The sequence below is a fragment of the Podarcis gaigeae genome (assembly GCF_964106915.1).
Source record: "Podarcis gaigeae genome assembly, chromosome: 3".
Lineage (NCBI taxonomy): Eukaryota > Metazoa > Chordata > Lepidosauria > Squamata > Lacertidae > Podarcis > Podarcis gaigeae.
Window position 1 is genome coordinate 70946039 of NC_139680.1, and position 6000 is coordinate 70952038.

General features: G+C 51.1%; 1 long non-coding RNA gene across 1 annotated transcript in view; it reads left to right on the forward strand.

The window, feature by feature from the left end:
• The window catches only part of LOC310841668, a 58230-nt gene extending 53819 nt beyond the window's left edge, over positions 1-4411 (forward strand). Inside the window, exon 3 of the long non-coding RNA XR_014562672.1 lies at positions 4292-4411. This is a non-coding gene — a long non-coding RNA (uncharacterized lncRNA). The remainder of the gene's footprint in view (positions 1-4291) is intronic.
• Positions 4412-6000: the final 1589 nt, after the last annotated feature.

The following is a 6000-nucleotide window of genomic DNA, read 5'->3' on the forward strand; positions in this document are numbered from 1 at the left end:
GTGTTTCCTCGACGACATCCTGATCTTTTCGGAGACGGAAGAGGCCCACGAGAGGGACGTAAAGGAAGTCCTGCAAAGACTACGGGAGAACAGGCTCTACGCCAAGTTAGAGAAGTGCCAGTTTGATGTGACGGAGGTGGATTTCCTGGGCTACAAGCTGTCCGACAAGGGGCTGGCCATGGACAGCGTCAAGGTCCGCGCGGTGTTGGACTGGAAGAGCCCACGCAATCGGAAGGAAGTCCAGAGATTCGTCGGCTTCGCCAACTTCTACCGCAAATTCATCAGAGGTTTTGCAAAGGAGACGGCAGCGATCACGGACACTCTGAGTTCCAAGAAGAAGAGGTGCGTGTGGACGGAACAGGCGGAGCGCTCTTTTCGGAAGCTTAAAAGCCTTTTCGCCTCCGAGGAGCAGCTGCTGCACGTGAATCCAGGCAGGCCCATGCGAGTAGAGACCGACGCGTCAGACAGGGCGGTTGGAGCCGTGCTCCTGCAAGAAGATCCACATGGGAACTGGAGACCCGGTGCCTTTTACTCCCGAAAGCTCAGCAAGGCGGAGCAAAACTACACCATATGGGACAGAGAGCTGTTGGCCATTCACGCAGCGTTCAAAGCGTGGCGACACTTCCTCATAGGAGCCAAGCACACAGTACAGGTCCGCACGGATCACAAGAACCTAGAGTATTGGCGCACGGCGAAGCTCCAAAGCCAGAGACACATGCGCTGGGCGGAATTCTTCGCGGATTTCGACTTTCGGATAGAGTACATCCCCGGAGATTCCAACGTTATAGCCGATGCGCTATCCAGGAAACCGCAATATCTCGATGAAGCGACACCAGTAGCAGCCAGGCACATTTTCGCACCGCAGGCGTGGTCGTGCGCTGCCATCACAGTAGATCTGGACGCGGTGCGACGCGCGTTGCAAGTGGATCAGTTCGCACAGTCCAAGATGGAGGAGTTGCGCAGAGGTGTGCAGAGTGGCGAAGATTTCCAACTACGCGACGGGCTGCTAACTCGCAAAGGTGCCCTCTACGTGCCAAGCGATGAGCTTCGCGCAAAGGTTCTGCAGCAGTTGCACGACGCCCCCAGTGCGGGCCACTTCGGCAAGGAGAAGACAATAGAACTGGTGGCAAGGGACTTTTGGTGGCCTCGGATGCGTGGAGAGGTAGCGGATTACGTCGCCAGGTGTGACACTTGTCAAAGGTCCAAGCCAGTACACCAGAAGCCAGCGGGGCTGTTGGAACCGCTGGAAACGCCACAGCAACCGTGGGAGAGGGTAGCCCTGGACTTCGTTACTGACCTGCCCAGCTCCAGAGGGAAGACGGCGGTACTGGTGGTTGTGGACCTGTTCACCAAGATGGCGCACTTCATTCCGTGCGCAAAGGTGGCGACGGCGGAACAGACTGCCAAACTCTTCATTGATCACGTGTTCAAGGTGCATGGGCTGCCGCAGTCCATCCTGTCCGACAGGGGGCGCCAGTTTGTTTCCAATTTTTGGCAGAAGCTTTTAGGTATCCTGAATGTCAAGATCAACCTGACGTCGGCGAGACACCCACAGACCAACGGCCAAGCTGAGAGGGTCAACGCGATCATGCAGCAGTACCTGAGATGTTACGCCAATCAGCGACCCGCAGCTTGGGTGGACTACCTGCCGATGGCAGAGTTTGCCTACAACAACACGAAGCACGCGTCCACGGGGGTGACGCCATTCTTCGCGAACAACGGTCGTCATCCCAGAACCTTCCCGGGGTTCGGGGCACCGAGAGAGGGGGTGCCGCAAGAAGCCGACCAGTTTGCAGCGGAGCTGCAGGAGGTGCACGAAGAGTTGCGGAGACATTTGGAGCTGGCCAAGCAAGCATATAAGGTGCAGGCAGACAAAAACAGGAGAGCGGGGGAGGAGATCCAGGTGGGGGACTGGGTGTGGTTAGCGGCCCAAGCGATGCCAGCCAAGTCGTTGGCCAAGAAGAAGCTAGGGCACAGGCAGTTAGGGCCGTACCAGGTGGAGGCTAAGATCAACCCTGTAGCCTTTCGACTAGCCCTCCCCGAAGGTTCCAGAGTGCATCCGGTATTTCACAGGTCGGTGCTCACCCCCTACAAGGCACCGCACAGGTTTCAGGAGTCTGAAACAGTCCCGCAACTACACACTAAGTCACAGGAGAGGGAGAGGGCGCCTAGGGCCGAACCACTCAACGAGGTCACAGAAATCCTGGACTCGAGATGGGGGAAAGAGGGGGTAGAATACTTTCTAGCCACAGAGGGCACTCCAGCCAGTGCCAACGGTTGGGTGCCGGGCTACGCCTTAGACGAACCTCTTCTAAAAGACGAGTTCCATGCCCTTTTCCCGCATAGACCCATGCCAGCCGAGTACTTTGATGACTGGCTCTTTACGCCCACACTCTCAGACAGTACTTTCCGGGGTTTTTCTTCAGCCGAGGAGAGAACGCCAGAATCTAGCCCGCCCAGGGGATCGTGCTCAGGGGTGGACACAGAACCCTCTTATTGGTGGGACGAGCAACCAGAGGAGGACTGGCGCAGGAAATGGCTGACGGGACCTTGGCCGGCAGCACCAGACGAGGTACCAATGGAAGAGGGAGAAGAGAACACTTTGGGTCAAGAACCCGAATTCGAACACTCATACACCGAACTGCAAGCAGAGGATATGGAGGTACACAACCTGTATCCTGCATCCACCTCCGAAGAGCTGCAGCTCCTACAACCTGCACCCGATGGGCGGGAGGGGGGAAGGGGGGCTTCGAGGGGGGGATGGATGTCAGGGTTTCAGGGACAGAGAGCGAGGGGGAGGGGTCCCAGGGCGACGAGGAAGAGGACGACGACGACCCGAGGTTGTCAGTGAGTCCGTCAAGTGAATCCGAGGATTCCCAAAAGGGAGCCCCCCTGGTCAGGCCAAGGGGCAGTAGAGAGGGAAGCAGTCAGAAGCAGGGGAACGAAGAGGGAATCCCCAGTGGGGGTTGGAGATCGGGACCGGCCTCTCCGTCGGAACGGAGTGAAGGGGGTGGAGTTGCCAGTGTGTCAGAAAGAGCAGAACAGGAAGCAGAGAGGGGAAGGAGTTCGGAGCAGAACGTCCTGCCGGAAGGGGAGGAGTGTAGTACCGAGAGTAGCGTAACGGTCGAAAGGAAGGTCAGAGGCAACGTACGCGCGCCAAGTTCAAATGTGGAGGCGCGCGGAAATGAGGAGAGCCCTGAGGAGGAGCCTGGTCCCAAAGCACGAAGGAGGGGGGAGCAGGCGTCAGAAGACTCAGCCTCGGGGGAGTCCCGGAGGGAGGGAGCACAGGGGGGCAGGAAGACCCTGCGGAAAAGGAAGGAGAGGAAAAGGTGGAGCAGTACAAGCCTCTTAAGCTGGTGCAGGGGCGGGACTGACTCAGAGGGGACTTCTAACGTCTAAGGGTAACAGATGCTGAGCCACGGAGCTTGGATGTAACGACAACAATGTTCTTCAATAAAACCTTTTGTATATAACTTGGACTGGATTTTGGTCTCTTGTGAGCTGGGACCTCGGGTGGCTCTGACACATACTGAGAGAGAAAAAACTGATTTGGGAGGGGGAATATTATTAGGTTATTGTTCTTATTTTTACTATGAATTTTGTAGTTATTATATTGTCATTTTTTGGGACGCGGGTGGCACTGTGGGTTAAACCACAGAGCTTAGAACTTGCCGATCAGAAGGTCGGCGGTTCAAATCCCCATGACGGGGTGAGCTCCCGTTGCTTGGTCCCTGCTCCTGCCAACCTAGCAGTTCAAAAGCACGTCAAAGTGCAAGTAGATAAATAGGTACCGCTCCAGCGGGAAGGTAAACGGTGTTTCTGTGCTCTGCTCTGGTTTGCCAGAAGCGGCTTAGTCATGCTGGCCACATGACCCGGAAGCTGTACGCTGGCTCCCTCAGCCAATAAAGCGAGATGAGTGCTACAACCCCAGAGTCGGTCATGACTGGACCTAATTAATGGTCAGGGGTCCCTTTACCTTTATATTGTCATTTTATGTTGCGAACCACCCTGAGATCTTCAGATGAAGGGTGGCTTACTACTACTACTGAGAATGTAACATGCCATGTAAATTTTACAAACTGGCAAACTTTATGGTATTGCTTGCACAACTTTTTGAAGTCTCTTATTCCCATTTGGATTGAGGGCCTGATCCTGAAGGGTACAGAGCAACAGCTGCACCTGCTTTATTAGTTAGATATGGCAAGCATCCAGTATCTTTCAGCTTCTGTTCCTTTATCAGCCACTAGCAGGTCACAGAAGGGTTTTCCTTCCTTCCTTTTCTGAACTGCAGTTAGTGGAATGGTTTCTCCTGGAAGAAAAGTGAGAAACTGCAGTTCTCTCTCCGAAGAAAAGGCAGAGAGGAGCATTCATCTTACCAGACTGTCCCTAACCAGCTATTCTCAACATATACAATGAAGTGTGGTGTAGTGATCTATTAATAAATAAAACAATATTTTCTCAGTGGCCTATCTGTCATTCAAGTCTGTTCAGCCGCAGAGCCGTATCCTAACTTGCTTCATGTGCTGAAGGACAGACAGCTGGTTTTGCATTTGGAATATTAGACGACACTGCAGTGCAGCCATTTTGCTCTGGGCTGACTCACCAAACTTTCAGCTTTCTCTGTGAGGAAAGAATACACTCCCTGTTTTTTACTGCTCCGTCATGAACTTGTATGTTGCTGGATTCTCTGAAAGAAAGTTGGTGCCATTTGGCAGTCTCAGTTCACATTCATTACTTACTAATTTGAGGTGGGGTGAACATTTCTCATCACCAAGCCATAAAAGGAATTAAATACTGATTAATATTTAATCTTTTCTCAAGGGCTGTTTGTTGGCTTTAGATCAAACCAAAACACAATAGGAGCCATGCTAGTGACCTCTGTACAAAAATGTGCTGTTGTTTTTCAAAGGTCAGTGAAATGAAAAGAGAGTAACTCGTTGAAACAGTTTTCCTTTAGCAACAAATCACACTGCACTCAAAATATTGAGTGTGTGACAAATGTATTTATTTATTGTATCATTTTGTGAGGTCCTGATATGACCTTAAACTTGAGGGACCTTTTTCTTACAGTGGGAAATGTATTCATTCTAAGAGCTTTCCATCATGTGGTGTTGGGGAGGGGCCCTGAAATGTCACCTTACGTTAAGCTTGGTATCTTTTTTCTTCTTCTGTCAGGACTACTGTGCTTTTCAGAGCTGTGTGACTTGCTGAAATTTCTACCCCATTATTGCATCTGCATGCCAGGATAAGATTCAGCTGTTGAATTTCCACTTGCCATGTAGCTATTAAAGTCACACAAACCTTATTCTCCCTGCCCCTTGCATTTAAAAGCTGACAAACCCTTAATTTAATGATCTTTAGTATACATTAATTTTTGAATTTTCCAGCTTTCCTGCTCTGGTTATTTTGGCTTCAAACCTGCACTCAATTATCTGCACTCATGAACAAGACTAACAAATGTTCAGATATGCTCTATGATATATACAAAGTTGGAAGGGCTGCAAGCACATGGACTAGTCTTCTGGACTGGCTAGAGATGCACCTGTCCTGAAAGTGGCATATTCAACATATGAAGAAAACTTTGCCCTTCAAATCATAAACACGTTTCAAAAAGAAGCATTAGTTCAATAGTTCAATACTCCTCTCTCAGATAGGTGTACACAGAAATACCGTCCTAGCAAATTCATTTTATTTCCAACAGTCAGGCTGAGTGTCACTGCCTACCTAGCCAAAAGGTACCACCCACACAGAATGTTAAAGGCATTAGCAGGCGTGGAGGAATCCCAGATTAGAAGAAGTGTGAAAAACTTTAGGGGGATAACAGACCAATGAGGACTGAGCATGCTTGGAGGGCACGAAATGCTGACTGACAGGGGTGAGGTGAGAGAACTAAGTGGAAAGAAAAACTACTGCACTCCAGGCCGCAATGTTTTGTTGCTGGCCCTGCTTGTCACAGAATTAACTTTTAAGGAATGGATGTGGAAACGATGGTTGCTAAAC